This window comes from Panthera tigris, chromosome D1, assembly GCF_018350195.1.
Source record: "Panthera tigris isolate Pti1 chromosome D1, P.tigris_Pti1_mat1.1, whole genome shotgun sequence".
NCBI classification, from domain to species: Eukaryota; Metazoa; Chordata; class Mammalia; order Carnivora; family Felidae; genus Panthera; species Panthera tigris.
Window position 1 is genome coordinate 2,138,010 of NC_056669.1, and position 24,677 is coordinate 2,162,686.

The window sequence follows — 24,677 nt, forward strand, 5'->3', positions numbered from 1 at the left end:
TTTATTAGGATAATTGCTAAAGACTAAGTGCATAAAGTCAGCTGAGCAAGTGTGTTAATGTAACCGCTTAGCTTTTCAAGGTTGAATTTCAAGTTCATTGCTTTCTATAACACTAGGAAGGGTCAGATGTGGAGGAGGATCCGGCCCCGGACAAGGTTAATGGCTCTTGGCGTTCCTTACCAGCCACGACTGCGTTCAGCTGTGTAAACATGTCCTAAGGCCTGTTACCTTCTGCAGCTCTTCCCTTTTGAAGTCTTTTCCTTTGATGCTTTTCTCCTGCATCTCCCACAGGATCAAGTTGCATTCTTTTGTACCAGAAATCCAGGTGGCCTAGAACTGTCACTTCTAGAGAATATTCTAGTCAACAACCAACAGGTCATAGATCCACGGCTTTCTTTTTGGACTCTCAATTCCGTACCATTGGTCTACACATCTATTCTTGTGTAAATACCACATGATCCTGATTATCGTAACTTTGTAAGAAGTTTTCAAGTCAAAAGTTTGTTTGGACTCTCAATTCCATACCATTGGTCTACACATCTATTCTTGTGTAAATACCACATGATCTTGATTATCGTAACTTTGTAAGACGTTTTCAAGTCAAAAGTTTGTCCTCCAACTTTGTTCTTAAGATTTTTTGGCTTTTCCGAGCTCTTTGTAACTCCTTGTCTATTTGAAGGTAAGCTTTTCCATTTGTGGGGGGAAAAAAGGCCCTTAGAAGTTTTGGTAGACATTACTTGGAATCTGGAGATTACTTTGGGTTCCAATGATACCTTAATATTAAATCATCCTAACCATGAACATGGGAGATCTTTCCATTTATTTATGTCTCTTGTCACTCCTTTCAGCAACGTTTTGTAGTTTTTGGTATATCAATCTCTAATCTCCTTGGTTAAGTTTACACTGTTAAGTGTTTTATTCTTTTAAATATTATACATGTAATCTTAAATACCTTTAACAAACTGCTCATTGGTATAGAAAGAAATGGCTATTTGTGTTTGTCAACTGTATAGCTGTACTGCATTCATTTGTAACAACTTTCATGTACATGCTTTGGATTTTTGTATGTATAAGATCAGGTCATCTGTGAATATAGTTTTCTTCATTTCATTGTGTGGTATTTCTGTGGTAGAACGAGCACTACAACGTTGAGTATCAGTGACAGTTTATGTCCTGTCCTTATTCCTGGTTTTAGCAATCAAGTTTCCAGCCTTTCACCATTTAGTATCCTATTAGCTGTGGGTTTTTTTGTTTTTGTTTTTTTTACATAGGTGTCCTTTGTTCTGTTCCAGAAGTTACCTTCTATTCCTCAGTGTTTTGATATCAAGAAAAGGTGAATTTTGTCAAAGGTCTTTTCTGCATTGAGATCATGTAGGTTCTTTCCTTGGTTTTATTAGTGTCATGTATCATCATTGACTTTCTTACATTGAACCATCTTGGTTCATTATAAATCCCACTTGGTCCTGGTCAGTATGGGTTTACATGCCAATAGATTCAGTTTGCTAGTTTTTTGAGAATTTTCGCATCCATATTGACAAGTGTCTGTCTATAGATTTTTTACATTCTGGCTTTGGTATCAAGGTAATGCAGGCTTTATAGAATGAATAAGGGAACCCTCCCTAATTTTTGGAAGAGTTTTGGCAAGACTGGAGATTAAGTGTTTGTTAGAATTCACCAGTCTCTTTCTCGAGGTTTTGGATTATTAATTTGAAATCTTTCTTCTATTGTAGGAATCTATAGCCATCCTTGAGTACTTTTCTTCCCCTAACCCACCAATTTTATCTTGTTCTCATTTTCATTCCAAGTATTTTAAAATTTCCTTTTTCATTTCTTCTTTGACCCTATCGTTAAGAGGATGGTATTTAGTGCCCACAGATTGTGTGTTTTCCAGTTTTCCTTCTGTGAGTCACTTCTAACCTCGTCCCCGTACCCCAGAGAAGGTACTTGGCATCGTTTCAACATTCTGGGATTTACTGAGACTTGTTCTGAGATGTAACATATGGTCTAATACGGTAAATATTCCACATGCACTTGAAAGGAGACCACCATTACTGGGTTGCCACGATTCTCCTATCTGCTTTCTCCCTGTTGTAAGTAATCTCTAAGCCCAATTGTGAGGCTTGAACTCATGACCCCAAGATTAAGAGTCACCTGCTCTACCAAGAGAGCCAGCCAGGCACCTCGTCACATGCACTTGTGATCCATTTGTGTTCTCTTGTTCAGTGGAGTGTCCCACATATGGATGATCTTTATTCCTAGTTCATATTTCCCTGTTGGCCTACTAACACTCATTAGTCTGAAATCAATACTCTTGATGCTTTCGCAGTCAGCTGCAGGCATGCACATGCTGGTATGAGTGTTGCCTCAAGTGTATATTCCCAGCCCACATACAGCAATATGGTCTTGCTTTCTATTACAGCTCTCATACCATAAGCCAGTGTGCTTTGTAATGTCAGTAGTGCAGGGTGTTTGTTTTGTGCATCTTATTGGTGACTTTGAAGTTTAAAATGGCTCCCAAGCACAGTGCAGAAATGCTGTCCATTGTTCCTGAGGGCAAGACAGCGGTCATAGGTCTTACAGAGAAAATACATGTGGGGTAATCTTTATTCAGATAGGAGGGATAGTGCTGTTGGCTGTGAATTCAAGTGTTACAATTACACTGTGTATTAAATACGGTATCTTTAAACAAACACATACACAAAACAAGTTTAAATTCTCATCTTTGAATAAAAACGCTGTTACTGGACTCATGTATAATCCAAACCCTGTATTTCTCCTAAAACTAATGCCTCGATATTTGCCTATTCAGTGTTCATGGTGCATTTATAGATAGAGTTGATTCTCTTAGAGTAGCTGTATCTCAGGTCTAATTGGATTATGTTGTTCAGCTCTATTTATTAGTGGCTCCATTTCCAAATGTTTTATCCACTATTGTAAATGGTATGGAACTCTCCAACCATTCCTGTCAAATTATTTCTCCTTTCAATTCTGTCAACATTTGCCTCATAGTTTGAGACTCTTGAGAATATCTATGGTCTCTCCTAAGAGTGTTCGGTTCCAATCTATTTTGCCTGGTATTTCAGTGGCCCCCTCAGCCATCTCTTGGTTACCAGTCATGTGAAATACATTTCTGTTTTTTCCAACTTCCAAGCTGTTTTTGTCTTTGGCTTGAAAGTAGAGCTCTTGAAGACAGCATATAGTTGGATATTTTCAAATCCATTTTTCAATCTCTGCATTTTTATCAGAGTTTAAGCCATTTACCTTTCAAGTGCTTATGGATACAAGGGCTTATGTCTGCTATGTTGAGGTTTGCTTTCTGTAAGCTTTATAGCTTCGTTGGTGGCTGGAAGTTAATGTGACCTCACAAAGATCAGAGGCAAAAGACTTGCCATCATCTCAAGGTAAAACAACGCAAACACAAAAAAACTATCTTTATAATGACAAAACCTTCTTTAACATTGAAGCAACACTACTTTACAAAGATCCCTTTTGTGAACTCAAGGCCCATGGGACTAGCTCTGTGGTTTACTACCTAACTCCTTATTGGTAAAATAAAATATAGAAGTTAAATAACTTTCACCAATGAGATTCATCATCCAGCTATGTGCCTTTCAAATGCTCTTTTAAAAAAGGAAAGTAACATCCACGGAGCTTCTAGTGGATTTTATGCTAGACTTTTGCATTTTCTCATTTTGATGGCAACTGGCCTTCAGCAGGTAATGTCCATGAACTGCCTGGGTCTTGAGGAGCCTTAGTACACTTAAGGAAACATTTTTTTAATGTTTATATTTGAGAGAGCTAGTGAGTGCAAGCAGGAGAGGGGCAGAGAGACAGGATTCAGGAGGCCCTGAATCCAAAGCAAGCTTCAGGCTAGGAACTGTCAGCACAGAGCCCAATGCGAGGTTCCAACGTACAAACCAGGAGATCATGACCTGAGCTAATATCAGACCCTTAAGGGACTGAGCCACCAGGTGCCCCAGTACATTTTATTTTCTTATGGAGCCTCCAACCATTTGCTTTCTTTTACATCTGGAGCCACCCAGCTTTTTCAGAAACTCAGAGCATGTTCTATACTTCATTTTCTCCAAAAACTTGCTTACAGATCACCCTGCAGGGCTGGAGCATAGGACAGAAGCAGCATACTTTCTCCAAGGCCCCCCAGAGAAAGATAGAACCATCACTTAGCTGGTACCTCTATTTGAGGTTTATTAAAAGTAAAACCACAACTCTTTCCAGTCATAGACATGAAGTTAACCCAAAGAGGAAGAGGTTAGCCTCCTGCATTAGAACAGTAAGGTCTCAAAAAAAAATCCATGAAGCTAAGGCCGAAGGTGTGCACCTACAGAGCTGCTCCGCTGTCATTGCTAGGTCCTGCCTACCTGGGGCTCCATCCTGGCTGAGTTAGCATCACCAGGGAATGGTTACAAAGCAGATGGCCAGGTTTGTCCCCAGCCGAACTGAATCAGAACATCGGGGAGTAAGACAGAGGCATTAGTAGGCTTGACAATTCCAGAGGCGGTTCCGTGGGAGCAGCCAAGTTTGGGGCTCAAAGTAGTTTTTATTTGAAAGCAGTTTTTCCCCTTCTCTGATGGTAGGAATCGCTACGGAGCTGGATTGAGAGAAATTCCCTTTGCTTGATGGTCGGGTCACAAACGGTTAGCACAGAAAGGGAGCTTTCACGGTTCTGAAAACACCAGCAGACTCTTTAAAAATGAAACTAGCCCTGTGTTCAGAACCAAGCAACTTGGTGTTTGGTATTGACTCCTGAAGAGTGTATTTCAGAGAGAATTATGCCAGAGGTCAAAAATAAATAAGACGGTAAGAATTTTCCCATTCCCCACTTTGAAGAGTTGAATGATTAGAGAAAAATCCCTGGGGGTAAGAGCTGACCCCTCTGATGACACGGACCCCCTACTCCGAGAGGAGAGAACATAGGGAATTGACTCAGAGGCTCTTGGCAGGCCCTCTGGTGAGGATTGAGGCCATCACCATGTTACTACCCAAGATCAGGAGTAGAAACCAGTTTTTTTTCCTCTCCCATTCAGGGAGCTCTCCTGGTCCTTATTCGCAGCTCAGACATAACGGGTTTAGAGGTTTAAAAAACCAAATGGAGAATCAAAACACTATGGAAATTGCCAAGTGATAAGCTAGTAACAAACACTGATTGGAAGGTAACCTTCAAAATCGCAGCAGGGAAGGTGGATGGTAATTGACTTCCACCTTAAAAACAAAGACAGCACTTTTCCAAAGGAAAGACAACTCCAACCCTTCTGGTTTTTCAGGTGTTTTACGTGTGCCCTAAGGCACCCAAATTCCTGCAAGGTCTTCCCTGTAAGGAAGTCTCCCATTGTCCTCCTGTGCATTTTGAGGCCCAGTGTAGAATGCCCCCTCCAAAGGTACTTTTGTCCCTCCCCAGCGAGCATCCCAACATCGCAACATTGTACCCTGAGCACGCATCCCCGTGGTGACACCCAGGAATAGCCCACTTTGGGGCAGGAGGGCAGTGGGAAGGCGGATCCACCCAGGGAGTGTCTCTGTTTACCTGGGGACGGTCTCTCGAAATCCCTTCCCCATAACCTCCTAGTACCACCTTACGGCATTGGCGTTCTCTACAGCATCTTGCAGGTTTCCTGGCATTCAAGCTCTTGGCTGGAGAACCGTTGAGCCGGACCCTTACAAATGTGCAACCACCACGCTGGGCCAGCGTCCTTCGTAGCCACACCTACAGCCTACATGCCAAGGTTTAGGTGTGAGGGACAAAGGACATCGTTAACCAAAATCAAAATTAAGTTTTAGCACCTAAGGGAAGGAACGGGAGGATGAAGGGGTGAGGGGAGAAAAAGCGTACTAACAACTCAGTTAAAGCCATTTCACCCATCTGAGCCTTTAAGTGCAGGAACTACAATTCAACCTGCTCCCTTGGGCTCCCGACTCCCTGTCTTTTGCACAAGGCTGCAGCCTTTTCCCAGAAACAAACACATAAAACCAAGTTCAAGGCACCACGCCTATTCCCCCTCATTGTCTAGATGGGGTAGGTAGGACCTGCAGACACTCGCTTGGTCAAAACCTGCCAACAGGCCATCTACTACTGGGCAACCCAAGCCCCCCCGCCGGGGGTGCGGGTCAATCATCCCACCGCTGCCTGCTGGCACCCCTCGGCCACGTTGTAGGAACCGTCCTGTTGACATGTCTTCCCAAGCTCAGTGCCCACGGCTGTCGAGGGCTCACCATTTGGCTAACCACTCACAGATGGGTCCTGAAATCTTTGGGTGCTGGGAATTCCAAAAAGGCATCCTAGGGGGTTGAGGACTGACCCCCAAGCCTTTTGGTCACCCTGAGAAGCCCACCTTTGATCGGTTTAAAAGTCAAACATTTAGAGTGATGTCTGGATTCAGATTTGGGGTAAGGACTATTCGATTCATATGTTATATATGACTACTGAAGAGTTGTCAAGTTTTTGTTTTTTGTTTTATGTACCTAGCTCAGATTATCTTCATTCTGACTCTGTGGTGAAGTCCTGCTCCCCCTTTTTCTTTTGGGTGAAGAGATTCATTTTCCAGAGAGTTGAAACAACTTGCCCAGATTCACCCAGTTGTAGAATGGAACTTCTAACCCTATGTCTGTGTTGCATAAGCTGACTGTTCCTCTAATAGGATTTAGATCCAAGCAGAAAAATTTAAGTGTTAGCACAAATGAAAAAGTACTGCTTACCCATTTTTAGAATCACTCTATGCATTTCTAGGTCATGTTTTTTGTTTTTTTTAATTTTTTTTCAACGTTTTTTATTTATTTTTGGGACAGAGAGAGACAGAGCATGAACGGGGGAGGGGCAGAGAGAGAGAGGAAGACACAGAATCGGAAGCAGGCTCCAGGCTCCGAGCCATCAGCCCAGAGCCTGACACGGGGCTCGAACCCACAGACCGCGAGATCGTGACCTGGCTGAAGTCGGACGCTGAACCGACTGTGCCACCCAGGCGCCCCTCTAGGTCATGTTTTTATGTCTAGTTTCCCCTTATATGGATGTATTCAACGGATCTCACGTTCCTGATGTTTCAGTGGTTTCCAGGTTCGTCATCACAAGTCAAGTTGCAGTGAATTTTCTTGTATGTAGTTTTAGCTTTGTTTGCTAGTTTATAATTTTTCAGAAACGCTACACCAAGGAGTTTAAGCAAAACATTTGAAAGACAATTAGACAACATCTGTCAAAGTTGACTATTTACATTGCTAGCAAAACCGTAACGCAGGTGGTCATTTGGCTGTCAACTTTTGAATAGTGGACATAAACATTTTTGTCCCCCTTCATCTGAGGGATACAATATTGAATCTCATTTTTTGAGGTATTCTTCATATACCATAAAATCCACCCATTTGAGGAGTACAATGTAGTGTTTTTTCAGTATGTTTACATTGTCATGTAACCATCATCACACTTGTCACCCCACAAACCACACTCATTAGCCATCACCCAGCCCTTGGCCAGCCCTCACATTCCGCCGCAATGGGTTTGCTCATTCGGACATTTCCTGTACATTGCCCCCTAATATGTAAGCTTTCGTGTCCCCTTCTCTCACTCAGCACAATGTGGTCACGGGTCACCAGTGTTATAGCATGAGTCACTCCCTCTTCTCCACTGTGGAGGAGGGACGTAGGGTGATTGGTTTGTTCACCAGTTGGTGGACGTTTGAGTGGTTTCTACTTTCTGACCTTGTGAACCAATACTGTTAGGAACGTTAACACCCCAGTTTGCGTGGCAAGCTGGTGTTCGCTTCCCTTGCGCATTTGCCGATGAGTGGAATTCACTGGGTCACATGTTAACTCTTGGTTCTACATTTGAGGAAAAGCCAAATGGTCACCCAAGGTGGGCGTACCGTGTGACATTTCCACCTGGAAGGCACAACGATTCCAGTTTCTTTACATCCTCACAAGCACGGTTTTATCACAGCTCGTGGGGGCCAGGGAGCCCATACCTTGGAGCTAGACAGGGAAAGACCCAAAATGCCAAGTCAAAAGTCACAAAGCTTGCTCTTCTAATATTTGATTCTCATTCCTCCGCAAACTCCACCCAGATTCTAGAAAGCCTTTTTTAGATTTCCAGTGTCAGGAACAAGGTTTTTACTGTTTGCCAATCCTAATTGCTTTTATGGAGAAGAGAACTTGAAAGGTCTCTCCTCTGCCTGTCTTACCGATGTCACTCCCACTTAACTTTTGAACTCCTTTGTAAATACTCATTTGGGTTCCCAAACAACCGTCTTACAAGTGTACTCTTGGATACTTTGTAGTGCTTATTAGCAAGAGCCTCAAAAAGTTCCTCTCACCCCCAGCGATCCTACAGAGCTCATCACACAACCGCAACCCCCTCATGCAAGCAATTTCATCATCAGCAGGTTGTGCTACCACAGCTCATGGTGCAACTGCTATCGTTAGAGCCAAAGTTCAGAGCACAAGGATCGGGACACTGTCTTGAAGGCTCCAGGTGGAAATTCTCAGTAACAGAAAGCTTTCCTAAGAACAGACTTTCCCTGTTGGATCATCTACTTGATGGACAACTTGGTCCTAGAGATGGGACTCTCCGGAATCCCCCCACCCCCACCCCCCAGTCTACCCATTCAGGTTTCTAGCACCTTCTTCCACTTCCTCCCCCTCCATCCAGCTCATCCTTCTAGGTTTCTCAGATACACACTTCCCCCACCTTCTGCTTTTCCCTGTGCCCTGTGGTCAGCCCTGACCCTTGTACCGTGTCCACTCTCCAAGCATCTTGGACCAGCCTCAGCCTTCACCTGGGTACTTCCCCAGCTCCCCTGCAGGGTCACGGTCGCTGTCCCATTTCCTGTTTCTGAGGTAGCTGCCAAATAGTCAACAAAACCCTTCTGCATGTTCACTCTCTCCCGTTCAGTCTAATGAAGGGGCAAATAGACCGACAGGGTCAACGAGGCCCTGTTCTGTGAACAATTCACTAGTGGCACTTTTCTTCATGTAGCTTGGATGAACAAAAGTTAAACGTCTTTGAGAAAATACAAAAGATCAAATAACCCCAGAAGTTACGTTCATTCTTCATCACACATGGAAAGGAAAAGGTATCTGCTCAGAGACACGGTGCCAGACAATCTGGTGACACAAACGGTGTGGAAAACTGGTTGGTTTTGACCAAATGCTCTGTGCAACAGTCCTAACAGCTATCAGAACGGCATCGAGAATGCCAACATCCAGTGGTTTCCATTTCTGTATCTATCTTAGAGGAAAACCCTGTGAAAATATTTACAATCCCTGCAAAGCTTGGAGACTTATGTCGATCAGCAGTAACCAGGGTGTTATTTTCAGCAGGAAAACCCAAGTGGTTCTATCATATGTTCATTTAAGGCCAGTAGTTCTTACCTTCTGTCCAATGCCTTGGATGTGCTGTTTAAGGTAAAAGAAACCAGAGGTGACAGTGTAACTTTCTATAGGTTACTCAATAGAAGCACCGAGTCTTACAGCCAGCCTCTACATACCATCAATCAGCCTCCACGATTAGCAGAATATGGTCCATTTTGCTTCATTGGTTTTCCAGTCTCACTCTCCCCACTACATCCTCTTGTTTAATAGTCTCAGGGAGACAGGTTCAATCCTGGCCCAGTTTTGAATGGAGAATGAGGTCCTATGATCGAAGAGTATCCTAGTGACATGGGTAACACCCGGCAGCCCCAGAACTTGAGCAAACATCGGGACAACGTCAGGGTCAGAGCCTACGTGGCTTCTCAGAAGTACCAGGCGTGCCTGCCCTATTACATAGCAGTTTACCACTATCCAATGAATAGCGGTTCACTCTCCAATGAATTGATAAGGCCGTTAACTGATGTTGGTTGAGCTCTAACCTTAGACCTATCCTGTGCTAACTACCCAAAGGAAAAATTGAGAAAGCAGTTTTACTAGTGAGGGGATTTCACACTGGCCATCATTTTTAAGCAGCTGCTCGATAAGATGTTAACGCCATAAACTTCACCATTTCCAACGTACAATTCCATGACTTTTAGCATATTTATCGAGTTGTACCATGATCAGTGGCAGTAATGTTGTAAATTACTGTTTAATTCTGCCTCGTCCCCAGTGTCTGGAAATAGCATTTAGAATATTAGGTCTTCAATCTTTTCAATTCTTCAACATTGGGTAAAGGAGCTTATTGTACCCCTGGTTTGTGGAGATACATACACAGGAATGCTTAGCAAATGGTTTATAATAGACCAAATTTATTTACTCAGTTAAATATTTATTCAGTGCCTACCGTCTACCACGTGCAGTTTGGGTAAGCAATGTTGGTTTTGTCTCATTTTACAGAAATCTGCTTTTGGGGAGAACTGAAGAATACAGGGTACACACACATAGCATGTGGTCTGACGTCTCTCTTCTCAAGTAAGAGATACTAATGAGCCTGCGTATGCTTCCAGGCCACTCTTTTAGAGGTTAGGCCTGATGTGGCAAGTTGCTTTCACAGACAGAAGTCCTAATTTCAACCTCAGGGTCAGGAGATAGGAATTCTGTCATACGTGGAGCTTGACATTTCAAGAACAACTTCAGCTTTTAAGGGAAATGAAACTGGAGTCCTTCTGGTGGTAAATAAAATCTGGAACCATTTGTTGACCTTCATAAAAAAGGTTTTCAAAGTGAGTCATGAAAGTAAGGAATAGAAGCAGATATTTAATTCTTTCCAAGAAATAGAGAGTTTGGTGATTGAACAGAGACTCGAAACTCTATCTTTTGTTAATGAGCCAACTTTTCCCAAAGTCTCTCTGGAATTATTCTAACTTTGTATTATATATCCCTTTATCATGGGGTAGTTAGGGTATAAAACAGCTTCATCCTAAAGCAGCAGAGAGGCAAAAACTTCCAGTTTTATAAAGTCTAAAGTTCACTCAGATTAGACTTGGGATAACATCCTATCTCTGCATCAGCTGGATGACTAAAGTCAGCCCACATTGCTGGTGTATTTTCAACCTGAACCCCTCAGGAAAACCTCACCTCAAATATACCTTTCTGTTGCTTTCTCCATGTATCTGTTTACTACAGAAACCATTATTTTTGGATCTTGGTTTCTAGAAGAGTACCGAATGTCCCTCTACGTGGTTTCCACGGGAGTCCGTTTGCTCTAAGTTGTCCAAGACCATCCATCCAACCCTGATGTTCAGCAACAAACAGCACCCTGTCCCTGCACAGAGCAGAGAAAGCAGCCTCCACATAGGGGAAGGGCTCCCTCTGTGGGATTCAGCTCAGCCGCAGCCCTGCAGAGCCCACCTTAGTGATGGCAACCCAAGGAGGCTGTGTTGCCGGTGAGTACCTGGGTTTTTGGATTTTTGGTTAGGGAAGCAACCTCAATCATCAGTAAAGGTCGAGTCCCTTGCCAAGTTTTAGAAGACGCATTTTGAAATGGCTGGACTGTGCACACCCTCTTTCCTTAGTAATTTTCTCCGTATACTTACAGAGTGAGAATACCTTAGGGGGCTAGCCACATTTCCATCCAGTCTCTGGAAGCTCACAATGAATGGGGACGAAGGAAGATACGGAGATTGAGCATGCTTGAAGGCCAACCTGGAGAAGAGTTCTAACTGCATCATCTTCTAGTGGGGACTCTGGTAGGCAAGGATCTTAGCCTCTGTGACCCTTGGGTGATCACACTACCGCTGCTCCACAGCTCTTGAAAAGTATGAATGTGCAGATAGTAATTAGGATTATGTACAATGAACATCACGTGAAAAAGAAACCAGACATAAAACACTGGAAATCACTTCAAACCTGGGTGAGAACGAGAAATACCAGTATTCCACAACGTGGCAATGAGAAAGAATGAAATGCTGCCATTTGTAACAACGTGGATGGAACTGAAGGGTATTATGCTTCATGAAAGAAGTCAGATTAAGAGGGGTTTTCACTCACATGTAGAACGTGAGAAAGTTAGCACTTTCACGCATACGTAGACCGTGGGGGAAGGGATGCGGGGAAAATAGAGGGAGGGAGGCAAACCATGAGAGACCATTCAATACAGAGAACAAACTGAGTGTTGATGGGGGGTGGGGGTGGATGGCTGATGGGCCCGGAGGAGGGCTCTTGTTGGCATGAGTACTGCCATTCGTTAACAATAAGACACTCCTTATGGCCAGTTAGGACCTACCTGCCCCTAACTCCAACATCTTCCTTTTCAAAATTTTTATCAGGGGCTCCTGGGAGCCTCAATCAGTTGCCTACGTGACTCTTGGTTTTAGCTCAGGATCTCATTGCAGAGCCTGCTGGGGATTCTGCCTTTCCCCTGCTCATACTTGGTCTCAGACATGAAAAAAATTTGTCTTTAGTATTGACGATAAACTTCAAGATCTCCAGGGATTTTCCTAGGCTCAGAGCTCTGCTAGGATCGGCTCCAAGTTTCACGCAGTTCTGTCAGAAGACAACCAAGGAGGCATCCCAGCAGACACCATCGTGGTAGCTGTCCACAACTCGTCCATGGCTCAAAACCACTTTTGTGACCATAATCAACTAGCCAGAACCTGAGTACCTAATCTGTGAAGTTTGCTTCTCTGGCTACCCTCACTTTCATAACTAGGTTTCAACCTTTGAGTGTCAGGAGGCTCAAACATCTGGACCAGAGTACTTCGATGCAGTCACATCATGTGATGGAAACTAATATGTGAATTTCTGCCTTGGTTAGGAAGTGTATCCTGGTGCCATCACTGCTGTTGGTTGTACTTTGTCCTTGAAGCCACATCAAGGGCAGCTTCTATTGATTACCATATGGTCACCACATAAGGTAGATTGCTCATCTGAAGCCACAATGCATATAAAGTTATTTTTCTCTGAAAACTGTATCACAGCAGGAAAAAGCTCTGTCAGGCAGGATGGGAGGACAAGTTATGGCCTCTTACAAAACACTGTATTTGTCACCAAATTTAACACTCCGAAGCCTCGGGCATCATGTGAACAAGAGCTGGGTGATGCCTGCACACCTGGGACAGCGATCAGAATGGTCATGGAAATGGTAGGCCACCCAGAAAAGTGGAGACCACCACCATCTTGATGGGTTATTTGTAAACACACTACACGCTGTGAGAACTTTTACACTTTTTTTTTCCACTCAGTTCCTTTTTCTATTTTTTGATGATTACATCAAACCAACTGTGTACAAAGAAACTTTTGTTAAAATTTCATATACATACACATAGGAACAATTTTAGCAAAGTATAATGTCTGATAGAAGATTATGATAGACTTTATATGATGTCTTGTAAGTAGTGATCATGTGGTAGTCAAGTGAAACAAAAACTTTTTCACTTTTTTGTAAGGGTTTATTCATTTAACTTCTGAGAGACAGCCCAAGAAGGGGAGGGTCAGAGAGGAGACACAGAATCCGAGGCAGGGTCCAGGCTTAGAAGCCGTCAGTGCAGAGCCTGACACGGGGTTTGAACTCACCAACCAGGAGTTCATGACTTGAGCCAAAGTTGGTGCTTAACAAACTGAGCCATCCAGGTGCCCCAACAAAGCCCTTTGAAGTACTTATGATTCAAGAATTAGCTTTAATCTTTTATAAATTTTATGCATCAGGGAGAGTTCCCCATGGTGCTGTCGTTTAAATTATTATACAGGATTATCACAGCAACTTTGTAAGGTAGGGGTCACTACCCTGTATCTGAAGGTAGGGGAGTTACCCTCTCCCTAAATCTAAGACCAAGGGCTCTGAAGTGCCAGGTGTCGAAGAGAAAAATGCCGGGAAGGTGGGCTCCCACATACTTCCTCAATAAACACCATTCCTGATCATTTGTCACATGCCAATATACCAGCCAGAGCCACAAGTGGCATTTGGGTGTGCTACTCACCTTCCCAGGGTCATCTCACTTTCCCCTTATGAAAACTGAGCAAAACTGGAGGTTAGCATTAGACTCTGGACACCTGAACAAGTGTTTCTAAGGTTCCTGTCACCAACCCCGAGCTGGAGCTTGTAAGAATCCTGGCTGTGTGTCTTCTGGCAGCATCGAGGACTTCTCTTCCCACAAGTCTGAGATCACTGGACTTCCAAGGGAAGTATCACAAGGTGAAGCTTGAGTGATCCCAGTAGGGCCAGGACAAAGCCACTGGCTGGGCATAGCAAAGTACCAAGTCAGGAAAATGGAAACTGAGTTCCATACATTCGCGAGGAGAAGTCCGGACCAGCATTGCTCATCCCACAAGGACAGCAAGCAAATCCACTGCACAGATGGGCTGGACCCAGTTTTGCCATCCAGCAATCCCCCAAAGCAAGCAAGCAAGCAAGCGACACGGCTGGTCACAGCCACCTTACGTATGAGTGCTGGAATCAGGGCTCGAGTTCTTAATCCTCATCTATTGACATGCATGGGATACATATTTATGATGTACATGTGAAATCTAGGTCATTTGTTTTGCCCATCTTTTTCATCCTCTAGCTTTCATTTATGTAGATGTATTGCTCATCAACACACAAACACTCCTCAGAGACCAACCGAAGAGAAGAAACATTAACCATCAGTCCCATGGTCTTGAACAAACTAGACCCCCACAAGGTTAATTCACCGAGGCCAAACAGATAGGGATAGTGCTAGAAGGAAGCAGGATTTCTGCGTCTTCCCAAGCACAGGCTGTGGAATCAGGTGGAATGTAGGGCAGCTGACGGTCAGTCCTGACAGGCGAGCATCCCCATCCTGCTCCATGGAAGTGGGGAGCAGAGTCGGGTTTGCTCAGCTGTGATTGCTCACATCTACACACATGCCTTTCCCTGGGGAACATTTAGGCCCAGCTTTTCTTCCAGAGGTTATCCAGCCACTGGCTGGACAGACCTGGATCTTAACCCTGGAGATGGTGGTCCCCACCTAAAACGAACCCAGGATGTAGGGGTCGTCTGCATCGTCTCCAGTCTCCTGCACCCGGCGAGGCAGCCGTCCCTGCGAGGGATTATCTCCCAGTAAGCACAGTTTCCTGGTTCAGGCTCACACATGTAAGTCCTGTCATAAGACAGGGCCCCCAAAGAACGCAGGTGTTTTTATTTTTTTTTATTTTTTATTTTTTTTAACATTTTATTTATTTTTGAGACAGAGAGACCGAGCATGAACGGGGGAGGGGCAGAGAGAGAGGGAGACACAGAATCAGAGGCAGGCTCCAGGCTCTGAGCCATCAGCCCAGAGCCCGACGTGGGGCTCGAACTCACGGACCGCGAGATCGTGACCTGAGCTGAAGTCGGACGCTTAACCGACTGAGCCACCCAGGCGCCCCTGCAGGTGTTTTTAAAAGCCTGTTTTCAGAATTGTGTTCCACTTAAGTCAGACTTTTTAAACTGTCATAATTCCCCTCCACATTTCAAACGCCATGAAGCATGATTCCTTTTTATTGTAACAAGCCCACCAAATTGTTCCAGGGAGCAGGGGAGGAGCCTTTAAAGATCTAATTGTTCTGTGACTCACCTGAAGAATTTCAGTTGGGGAAATTTTTCTAAAATTTAACAGATGAGTGTATGTTATTGTTTGTTTCAATACGGCTTGCTGAAAGGCACGGTCACAAATGCGTGGGCACTGATTTGACGTCCAAGAATTCCTCTCTCCAGGGTAAAGTAAACAACCTGAGTGATTGGCAAAGACATCAGCATATAGAAATTCCAGGCGACCTTGGATTTCAACTCTTTTTACACTCTTCTTCCAAGTAGCTGAAGACTATTCTCTACCCCTCAACCCTTCCTTTCGACCTTTTAGGCGACACGCTTAATTTAGCCATGACTACTCCTGGCACTCAGCCACTCGCTGCAGGGACACAGATGTATGTCCCAGCTCTCCCAGTATCAGTAGGCAGGCAGAGAAGACAAACTACCACTATGCACTCAGTGGTCCATCCACTAGTCTTCCTAAGTCATCTGCTCAAGTTTGGCACCTCAATTTCTGGTGGAAACAGTCAGCAAGTGACTAGAACATTCTGGTTTCCTTGGTCTTTTTTAACACATAGGTAGGTGGGCATGTTAGTTTCTAATGCTCTTAGAGTTTGGGAGTTCTTTCTCAATATTCGACTGCCACAGGAGAACTACAGGGCTTGGGCTGCCCTGAGATACAGTGCTTTGAGCCCTTGGAAACTGTAGTAAAATGAAGACCTCCACCTTAAGATTGAGCCTGAGGTGTTCACCTTCTCCAGAAAATCATCCAGGTAAATTAATGAAAAACAGACTAGTGTTTGGGCTTTCAGGAAGGCGTTACCTTTCTAGTTAGAGCCTTATCTGGGCAGAGGAAAAAGGGAAGACACGTTCCCTGAGCCTTCACTACACGGGTTCATGTGATTCACCTACAATTGAGTTCACCTCCAATGCCCACAATCAGTACAAAGTGGGACATTTGAATCTAGATGCCCATTCTGCCTATTTCCCCCCCCCCCCCCCCAAAGATGACCAGAAAGATCAAGATCTCAAATTCTTTGGGACTGTCATGGCATTTCCATCGCTAAGGGAACCAGAGACCTAGCCAAAGAATATTCACAGAGGTTTTATACTAAAGGGTGGAGGAGACAGGGAGGCACGTCAGCAAGGGCAACTGGTTATGTCATGATGCAGTTATAGGATCAAATATTATACACAAAGAATATTTGATGACAGGAACTAGCCCAGGACAATGTTCATGAACAAAAGCAGCATACAGTGATGACATCAGTCCAGTATTTTTAAGATGTACACAAAGAAAGTATATCCTGAATGGGCATCCGAGTTAATTTCTTTTTGGTTTTCAGTGATTTAAATAGTAAGAAACCTATTTTGTTGTGATTTTTCAAGTGGTGTCCTTGAGGTTCTTGATACAATTTTAAGTTTTTCAGCCTTTTCACTTATGTTCTCTTTAATCCCATAGTGTGGTCTATAGAGTGGTTCTTCCCCTTTCAAGGTAGGAAAAGAAGCCCAGAGATCAAGAACAATCTGGTGGAGCCCACACAGCAAGATTCGGGATTTGAATTCTGGTGGGCTTTTTGTTCCTTCGTGACCATCAAGGCCCTCTTTCAAGAACCTGTGAATGGCCAACTCATCACCTCCTATCATCTCTAGGAAGACTCCTCACTTGTGTCCCCCCTTCTCTGTTGCTAAAGAAATGTTCAAACCCAGGGAGAACCAGCTTCCCAGGCTTCCCTGTACTTCTCTATGGTCTCCCCCAAAATATCGTTTTCCAACTCAGACTGCCCACATACCCACAAACATAAACAGCGTCCTGGTTGTCAGGGGCCAACCCGGGTCTCAGTCAGAATCTCAGACGCTGGGGTGTGAGCTCTAGGGCTGAAAACCCCAAGTAGAGATCACAACTTTTTCTAATCTGAAATCTCCAGGGGGTTGAATTGATGACTCATGTTATTTTTCTTTAATGCTTACTTTATTAAAGTTAATTTTAAGCATAGTATTATCTCAGAGCCAATGTTTAAGAGTCACTACTTCTGAACAAACTCCTTGACAGAGTTCTGGTCACTACTTAATTGTTCACAGGACCCAAGTGACCAGCAGTCTGTAGGAAGTAGTCATGACTACTACTTCTGGCTTAGTTCTTCACTACCCTAGAAGGAAATACAACTCTTCCTCCCAAGGATACAAAATTAAGCTAACTCAACAGATTAAGGTCAATGCCAGGTCAAAATTTGAACACTATGTAATTCCATCTTGTTTCATGGAGTGCTAAGCAGTTTTGCTCTGGTTCAGAACTCCACAGCGAAGGAGCAAGTTGTGGGACCAATACAATGCAGTATCCTTTGTTTTTCTCCCGTTTCCTCTGGAGACAAATTTATGGATTGCATTGTACTTGGAGCCCCTCAACTCATCAGGCTTCACCTAGAAGCATCAAGGCTAAGAATCGACTACAAAAGAAGCTACTGTTACTGATGTGAGCCTTCAGGGCAGAGAACCCCAATTTTGCCGAAGACTTGTATCCCTAGCTGATTAACACACCAACACAACACTGTAGACTAGGTGGTTTAAAAAACAAATCCCTAGGTCATTCTGGAGATCTGGGAAGACACATATTGCCTTTCTTGGGACAGAGTGGAGGCTGGACCTCTTTTCTTCTATGATGGTTATTCCAACATCAGGTCCCCACCCTCAGGACTTAACCTAACCCTAATTACCTCCCAAGATCCCACCTCCAGAGAGCATTGCATTGGGGGTTAGGGCTTCCATGGAAAAAATCTTGGAGAGTTATACAGATTTGCATGGGTTTTCCAGAGCTCACCAGATGATTCCCAGGAGTTGCTGAATCCTGGGAAGTAACCTAAGAAATAAGGTTTCCTTCCCCGGAGTAGAAAGGAGGGCTTTCCTGATGGCAGCATGAGCAATTATTCTTGCTCTGCAAACTAAGAGGGTTGCACACTGCCCCCCGATCCAGCTCAGAGATGTGTTTCCGGGAGCCCGCTGACCCCTGTGGCCTTTAGTCCTGGTCACAAGGCAGTTGCTAGATCCTCACCAAGGTCAGGAAAGAAGGGGAATAAGGACAACTACAAAGCAAATTGTCAAGAAGAAATCAAGATCTGCTGTCAGTCCCAGAACGAATTCCTTCGTCTCCTTTATCCTGCAGCTCATCAGGCAGTCATTTGTATTCTGTGTAGCAACAGGCTTCATTCTACCAACGCCACCCACTGCAACGGCTCCCTGAAATTCGTCATTTTGAGTTAGTTTTCATTTTTACTAAAGCTGCTTAATTAAACTGTTAAAATAGTTTGCAGATTCTCCTACATGAAGTGAACAATGGCATTGATTCTAGCCAAAGATGGGCTCAAAAGTTCACATCTTATCGATGGAGGAAAAAAAAAAAAGTCACCTTGTAGCTCTAGTGAGCTGATCAAAGCCTGAAGCAGGTAAGTTCAAGGAGAGGTATCCTGTCCTGGCAAAGCAAACAGACTCGTTTTTCCTGAAAGAACCTCGGACTTAAGTATGTTTTTCTCTGATCTTCAATATTCATCAGAGCCGAGGCTGGAGAGATTGTTAAACTTCATGTTCCCAGCACACACACCTCAGTAGACACCCTGCCTGTGTTTACAAGTTAAAGTCACGATTTCAATTTAACAGTATGTGGATGTTGAGTATTTGGAGGGTGAAAACATCCAACGCTGTTGGAAACCAGATGGGTGTGAAATGATGTAGCACAAGTTACGTGCAGGATGAGCTAAGTAGCAATGGATTCCATGTCTGTTTCAGCCCTAAGTCCTTAGGCCAAAAGGTCATCCAAGGCCATGGTTTGGAAGGTGGAGTGTTTGGGAGGTGATTAGGGGAGAAGGGTGAGCCCTCCGAAACAGGACCATTGCATTTTTAAGAGCATTTCCTCCCATACCCTTCCAACTATGTGAAGACACAGGGACAAAAATCCCCATTTTCGAGGCAAGAGACCCTCATCAGATCCTTCATCTGCCAGCACCTCCATGTTTGACTTCTCAGCCTTCAGAATTGAGAAAGGAGTTCTTGTTTCTAGGCCATGCAATCTGTTTTGTTCAAGCAGCCCAAACACAGATGAAGATAGAAGGCAGGCTATATCAGACCGTTAGCCATGCTAAGTCCAGCAGCAGGAGGGCTCCCTAGTTGGGTAGCATGTTAGCATCACCTAGTGAAGGATCTGGATTCCCACATCACATCCCAGAGACTTAATCGGAGTCTCTGGGGCTGGGATTTAGGTATCCGGGGAGAGGATTCCTGTGCACCAAGCTGAGAAATACCACCCAGGGGACTTTGTCACTGAAAGCCGCTTTTGCAACAGTCTGTCTTGTGGACAGCGGTTTCTGTAGATATGAGAAATGGAGGATACATAGTCCAGAACCTGAACAATTCCTCCAGCAAGTTTTTCTCTTAAAAAAAAAATCCATCCTAAGACAAAAAAGGTCAAAGTGTGTTGACAATATCAAGTCTGCTCAAGTAATGGCTAGAATAAGGCCACTGGAAATTCCAATTCCTGCTTCAATAAACTGCCCAAAGACACAAGGGCAGGAAAATAAAACCCAATTCTATAGTATTATTAGATTATAAGACCATTAGTGATTACATGGATATTTCTGGAAGTTCTTCAGATTTGTGGCACTGTTTAGGGACTTCTAGGATTCAGTTATCCAGCAGGTTATTTCTTTCATTGACTTGTTACCAGCTTCTATTCTAGGCACTAGAGACCCTACTGAACAAGGCCAAGTTCTTACTCTCGTTGAATGGATATTCAGGTAGGGAGAGATGCCACATCATTACCATCTCTGGCCTGCTGCCTAGGATTTTCTTGAGTCTCACACAGGGATTCTCCAAATTCACCACGTGGAGGGGTCCCATGGGGGTGCTTGCTGAAACATAGGTGTCTGGACTCTACACTTGCAGATTTGGGATCCCAGCCTTAGTGCAGGAAGGTTAACAAGCATCCTGGTCATTGAAGCAGGCCGCCTATCACTTTGAAGAATTCTAGCACCGAGATCTCCTTTCTCCTGGCCTACAGGCAGCTCTATGGGTAGGAGGGCTCTTCAGGACTTACCTCGCTGTACACTCACCTACACTCAGATACAGAGATGGCCTCTTGGGAGGATGACGTTTGCTCATTGGAGGGGAATGGCAGCTGCCAAGAATTCCTTTCCTTTTAGGATAGAAGGTGCAGTTTCTACAAACCATTTTGGGGTTAAGTTGGACCTACTACACATTAACGGCACACAAATATAGACTACTGTATTTCCCTCCACCTCAAAATGTGGCTATTTTGTTTGCAAAAGAAAACCCAATAAAAAGGAAGTTGTGGTAGGATACTTGGGTGTGGCCACAAAGCCTATACTGTGGTCCAGGAAAGTGGGGGTGGCTGAGCACAGGCCTGGGAGAAATAAGGCTCCAGCGATCGTTGTCCTCCTTTCCACAGTTTTGAGATTTTGTTCAATTCCCCTCATCTTGCCAGGCTCCGTTTGATTCAACTTTGGTCACATGATCTCTCGGGTTCTATTGAAAATAAGAATACCTATGAATGGGCCAACTCAAATCTGCAGATCAGGTCTAGAGATAGGTTTATATTCAACAAAAAGTCCACTCAAAGTATTGTTAAAGTAGTTGCTTACACGTTTGTCTATTTCCACCATGAATGGCAGGTTACCTAAAACCCTCCAAGTTGATGAGAGCTCAGAATTAGCCATGTAGCCAATGGAACAAACCACTATGGGAGTGACCAGCTGTCCTTTGTCCTGGTTTCAGATTCAGAGAACGGAAGGGTTTCCTGTAACAGGGGACTTCCAGTGTGAAAACCAGGAAGAACTGGTCACTTTACTCATTATCGACCAGGTAGTGCTGCTATCTGCTCTGGGCATTTACAGCCTCGTCAAAAAAGTGCAACGTAGCTCATACAGTAACTTATTGCCGAATTGTGTGCTCCACTGGGTGATATGATCTCCAAGCACAATAGGGATCCGGAGAAAGGTCAGTTTGGTCTGCAGTCACTGCAGAGCTGCATAAATTAGGTGGGATGGGGTCCAAGCCTCATGACTTGCAATCCTGCTTCCTCCTTTACAAGAAGTGTAGTCAGGTTTTCTGTGCGTAGAAACTTATTAATTGCCTTGAATCCACATTTTGCACTTAACAGGAAGGGGCAAAGAATGACATGAGCTTAGAAGTTGCTATGAAAACCTTTTCTCTATTTAACCAGTTAACATTTCCATGAACATACAAGAAATACAATTCCTGCCCTTGAGGTGTTTGTGGTCTACTGAGCTGTGTGTACAGGATTACCTACAAGCGCCAAGTTCAATTATATGTGAGGAGACCTTGACAGCTTCTCAGCTATGGGGACCCCCCAGAAATGCTAGAGAAGAAGCCAAGTTCAGTAACTAAACCTATCTTTTCCATACTTACTATGAAGATCTGTCAAACAGCCTTTCAGGGCAGCCAGAGGAGTTCAACTCAAGAGACTTGGTGGTGAAATACTCTTTGAATGACCAATAAACAGGCTATTTTGGAGTCTAATCATTTTTCACTTCATTATATGCCCCCACTGTGCTTACTCTAGGACTAATAAAAGGCACACTTATCAGAGAGCAGGGCAGAAGACCACTCTACAAGCCCAGGACTCTCTTGGCAGATTCACTGCTGCCCCAGGACCGTAAGCTTTGCAATTTCCCTACTTCGTGGGGTTTGAGGGAGGTTAGACAGAAGTTAGGTTGTCAACTGCTTTTTCATATGATAGGAAGCTGACCCACCGAAGAGCTGGGTGGGCCCATCAAAGGAATTCACCCTCTAGTGACGTTACCAGATAGGGAAAGTGCTCGATCATCGTTTCTAAAGCCAAATAAGGAGTTAAACAAGATGCACAGAATACGAAGTGTAGAATCCACTAACAACTATGTCAGTAGAGGGTGATAGTTTGGGGACCCAACAGGACAGTGGATAGGAAGATTATGACAACTAAGTCCTGTCTTAGTCATTACACCTGGCAGGTCTCCCAAGATTTAAGAGCTCACACAGAAGGGACAAGGGTGTTCAGTCCCCTCATCTAGGTACCAGTTTATTTCCTGAAGCATCCTGAGGGATCTGAGATCGTGGCCGGATTCTATCTTTTGTGTGGCCTGTGCACTTGACATCCAGGCAGGTGTCTTCTCACCTCTCAGTATCTGGACCATTTGCATTCCAGAAAAGAAGAGGGGCTGGTGGGGGTGCAGAATCCCCCTTCCCCGGCGTCTCCAAAAGCCTATGAAATAGCCATATACTTTTTTCTCTCTTCGAAGACACTCATCTTCATGTGAGTCCTGGGCTTTTACCCCAGATTAGCCAACCCTCAACAGCACCATCAAGGGAAGATGCTAACCCATCAAACACTTAGAGGTTTTGCAAGCTGGCTTTTGGGACCTAGGCCTGGATGCATCTCCATCTGGGACCTGCAGGGTGAACCATCACCTCCGGATGCAATTTCCCTTCTTTCTACCTGGATGTGCAGAGGCCTGGGAGAGCTTCTGTGCACTGCCACAAAGCTTCCGGGCTCAAATCCTGTCTCCACTGTTTATCTGCCCTGCCACAGTGCAGAAGTTATTTAACCTTTGTAAGTTGGTTTCCTCTTGGGGAATGTTGCTTTTAACACAGCTCAGAGGGGTTGAATTAAGGACTGAAGATTATGTATGCAAAGCACTGAGTCGAGTGCCTGACCCCGCAGCTGGCACTGGAGAACTATTTTTACGTGCCCCCAGCACGGGCAGCCCCGACTTCCTGCCATCAGATTTCCTGCGCCCTGAGCCGGTGATGCGGATAAAGCCATTATGAAGCATGCCCCAAGCCTGCGGTCAAGGCCAGAAACCCCACCGGCTGGGCTCAACCCTCCCACTTCCACACCAATTACCTAGCAGAAGCACAAATACCGTTGGGATAGACCATTGCACCCATGTCCTCCCTCTGCCTGTTTTACATGGTTGCAGGGCTAGAACATTCTCCATTAGGGCTGCTGAGGTCTCCGGTTTTGGCCATGTGCCTTCGCAGGAATGAGGCACTCGCTATAGGTCCTGGGAGGCAGATGTGGACACATCACTACCAGCTGGCAGGGCAATGGGCCAGAGCAGAGAAGGATGTGTGGTCAGCCAGCATTTGCCAAACCCACAGCATTCTACCAGGCTAAGTGTCTTAAGTTCAAGGGCAAGCTCTGGAGGCTTTTTAACATCAGCCATTCTTGCTTTGTACTTGGGTGGGGATAAAACTGCCATCTCCTTTCCTTTGTTCCCCTGGTTTCCTGCGTCTGCATAAACACGCCCATCGTCTCAGAATCCTGTTTAGACCTTGCACTTGGTTGGAAAAAGAAGCGAAGAGAAAACGGCCGCCTCCCCCTTCTCGCCCCAGTGTGAGTTCCAAGCCACAGCCTCTGACGAGGGGGACTCTTATCTGTCCTGGTTCTCTGCTCTTTGCAGATCTGAAACTGTTGACAAGTTACGGCTGCATTCCCTCAGCTTTCCGCACAAACAATTCCCATTCGCAACCCAACCTGCAGACCGTGCAGTGTGGGGTCATGACACCTTCGGGGCTGCAGGAGGCAGGGAATCGGACGCCAGGCTTCCAAGGAGCCAAGCGCCAACACTCAGTCCTTTGCAGAAAAACGGGTTTAATTAAGATGTTTTATACCTGCTTTTACCCTTTTAAGTATACGAATTTAAATGTCTGTAATATTAAATAGTTCTGTCTTCAGAAGCCTACTTTTCCTTAAGAAACAAAAACCCAGCCTGGCAGGTTTTCCTTTAAACAAACACATTGTTTCAGTGAAATAAGAGAATGCAAATGAGCCGGGGTCCATGAAAAATCATTGATTTTCTCTCCTGGTTTTACCTCAACCCCTTCAGGGCTCACACGTTTGACAACACGCCTTTAACTTAGGTCTATTTGTATGAAAATGACCGTGTTTCCTCCCTCACTAGTGCCTAGAGATGGTTACAAGGCATTTTTGACAAGCGATAGGCCAGTCTTTTCTTCTTTCCAGTGACATTTGCTTTGAAATGGTGAAAAATGAGACAGGACAAGCCTTCTTCAGTGAAGGTTAGCGATGCAAACTGGGAAAGGACAGGCAGGCCCCGGCCGTCAAGGCTGGTGGTACAAGCAGCATTTCGGGGGGCGCTGGGGCAAAACATTCCAGCACTCACCCTGGCCCCACTTGCTAGGATCGGGTTCTCTGGGCTGACTCTGGAGGTAGCCAAGGAGGACAGGCTGTCAGAGTGGTAACAAGGTTGATCCTGGACTAGCGAAG